Genomic DNA, 3,169 nt, shown 5'->3' on the forward strand with positions numbered 1-3,169 from the left:
ATTCATTTCTGCTCTGATCTTAGTTATTTCTTGCCTTCTGCTAGCTTTTGAATGTGTTTGCTCTTGCTTCTCTAGTTCTTTTAATTGTGATGTTAGGGTGTCAGTTTTAGATCTTTCCTGCTTTCTCTTGTGGGCATTTAGTGCTGTAAATTTCCCTCTACACACTGCTTTGAATGTGTCCCAGAGATTCTGGTATGTTGTGTCTTTGTTCTCGTTGGTTTCAAAGAACATCTTTATTTCTGCCTTCATTTCGTTATGTACCCAGTAGTCATTCAGGAGCAAGTTGTTCAGTTTCATGTAGTTGAGTGGTTTTGAGTGAGTTTCTTAATCCTGAGTTCTAGTTTGATTGCACTGTGGTCTGAGAGACAGTTTGCTATAATTTCTGTTCTTTTACATTTGCTGAGGAGTGCTTTACTTCCAACTATGTGGTCAATTTTGGAATAAGTGCGGTGTGGTGCTGAGAAGAATGTATATTCTGTTGATTTGGGGTGTAGAGTTCTGTAGATGTCTATTCGGTCTGCTTGGTGCAGAGCTGAGTTCAATTCCTGGATATCGTTGTTAACTTTCTGTCTCATTGATCTGCCTAATGTTGACAGTGGGGTGTTAAAGTCTCCCATTATTAATGTGTGGGAGTCTAAGTCTCTTTGTAGGTCTCTAAGGACTTGCATTATAAAACTGGGTGCTCCTGTATTGGGTGCATATATATTTAGGATAGTTAGCTCTTCTTGTTGAATTCATCCTTTTACCATTATGTAATGGCCTTCTTTGTCTCTTTTGATCTTTGTTGGTTTAAAGTCTGTTTTAACAGAGACCAGGACTGCAACCCCTGCCTTTTTTTGTTTTCCATTTGCTTGGTAGATCTTCCTCCATCCCTTTATTTTGAGCCTATGTATGTCTCTGCAAGTGAGATGGGTTTCCTGAATACAACGCACTGATGGGTCTTGAGTCTTTATCCAATTTGCCAGTCTGTGTCTTTTAATTGGAGCATTTAGCCCATTTACATTTAAGGTTAATATTGTTATGTGTGAATTTGATCCTGTCATTATGATGTTAGCTGGTTATTTTGCTCGTTAGTTGATGCAGTTTCTTCCTAGCCTCGATAGTCTACAATTTGGCATGTTTTTGCAGTAGCTGGTACCGGTCGTTCCTTTCCATGTTTAGTGCTTCCTTCAGGAGCTCTTGTAGGGCAGGCCTGGTGGTGACAAAATCTCTCAGCGTTTGCTTGTCTGTAAAGTATTTTATTTCTCCTTCACTTATGAAGCTTAGTTTGGCTGGATATGAAATTCTGGGTTGAAAATTCTTTTCTTTAAGAATGTTGAATATTGGCCCCCACTCTCTTCTGGCTTGTAGAGTTTCTGCCAAGAGATCAGCTGTTGGTCTGATGGGCTTCCCTTTGTGGGTAACCCGACCTTTCTCTCTGGCTGCCCTTAACATTTTTTCCTTCATTTCAGCTTTGGTGAATCTGACAATTATGTGTCTTGGAGTTGCTCTTCTCGAGGAGTATCTTTGTGGCATTCTCTGAATTTCGTGAATTTGAATGTTGGCCTGCCTTGCTAGATTGGGGAAGTTCTCCTGGATAATATCCTGCAGAGTGTTTTCCAACTTGGTTCCATTCTCCTTGTCATTTTCAGGTACACCAATCAGACGTAGATTTGGTCTTTTCACATAGTCCCATATTTCTTGGAGGCTTTGTTCATTTCTTTTTATTCTTTTTTCTCTAAACTTCTCTTCTCGCTTCATTTCATTCATTTGATCTTCCAGGGTTTTTATAGCATTGTGTTTTACATTTAAATCTTCAATCCATTTTGAGTTCATTTTTGTATATGGTGTAAGGAATGGGTTCAATTTCAATCTTCTGTATATTGCTAGCCAGTTATCCCAGCACCGATTATTGAATAAGGATTATTTTGCCCATTGCTTGCTTTTGTCAGCTTTGTTAAAAATCAGATGGTCGTAGGTGTGCAGCCTTGTTTCTGGGCCCTCTAATCTGTTCCATCGATCTATGTGCCTGTTTTTGTGCCAGTACCACACTGTTTTGGCTACTGTACTGTGCAGTATAGTTTGAAGTCAGGTAACGTGGTGCCTCCAGCTTTGTTTTTTTTGCTGGAATTGACTTGGCTATTCAGGCTCATAAGAGGTAGTTTCAATAAAACTGAAAAATACATTGAACTGGATGAAAATGAAAACACAGCATATCAAAATGTGTGGGTCACAGCTAAAACAATAATTTAAGCTGCCACATCAGGATTCTATAAAAAAGAAGGACACTAAACCCAAAGCAAGCAGAGTAAATAATAAAGATGAGATCAGAAGTCAATTAAATTAGAAATCTAAAATCAATTGGGAAAAATAGTAAAGAAATTACAAGTTACCAATATCAGGAATAAAACCAAGGATATTATTAAGATCCAACATATATCAATTAATAAATAAATACTACAAACAATGCTACACATATAAATTTTACAAGTTAGGAAAATGGACAAATTCCAAGAAAAATAAAAATGGTACAACTTACCCAACATGAAATCAGTAATTATTTGAGTATTCTTATAACTATTTTAATAAACAAATTTATAACTTAAAAATTTCCTCCAGACGCTGATGGTTTTACCAAAAAAAAAAAAAAAAAAAAACTACGCAATAAATTTTTTTTTTTTTTTTTGAGACAGAGTCTCGCTCTGTTGCCCAGGCTAGGGTGCAGTGGCACAATCTCAGCTCACTGCAACCTCCACCTCCCAGGTTCAAGCGATTCTTGTGTCTCAGCCTCCAAGTAGCTGTGATTACAGGCATGCACCACCATGCCCAGCTAATTTTTATATTTTTAGTAGAGACAGGGTTTCACCATGTTGCCCAGGCTAGTCTTGAACTCCTGACCTCAGGTGATCCACCTGCCTCAGCCTCCCAAAATGCTGGGATTACAGTTGTGAGCAACTGCGCCTGACATTAATTTTTCTTAATAACACAAATTCTACACAATTTCTTAAAGAAAATAAAAGTAAACCTTCCAATGCATTCATGAACCAATATTTTCCTCGTGCAGAAGTCACTTAAATCCAATATTAAAGAAAAAAAACAAACAAAATAGTAGATCAATATTTCTTGTGAATATAGACATAAAAATCATTAGCAAAATACTAGCAAATAAAATTAAGCAATATATGAAAAT

This window comes from Gorilla gorilla, chromosome 13 (genome assembly GCF_029281585.2).
Source record: "Gorilla gorilla gorilla isolate KB3781 chromosome 13, NHGRI_mGorGor1-v2.1_pri, whole genome shotgun sequence".
In the NCBI taxonomy this organism is placed as follows: domain Eukaryota; kingdom Metazoa; phylum Chordata; class Mammalia; order Primates; family Hominidae; genus Gorilla; species Gorilla gorilla.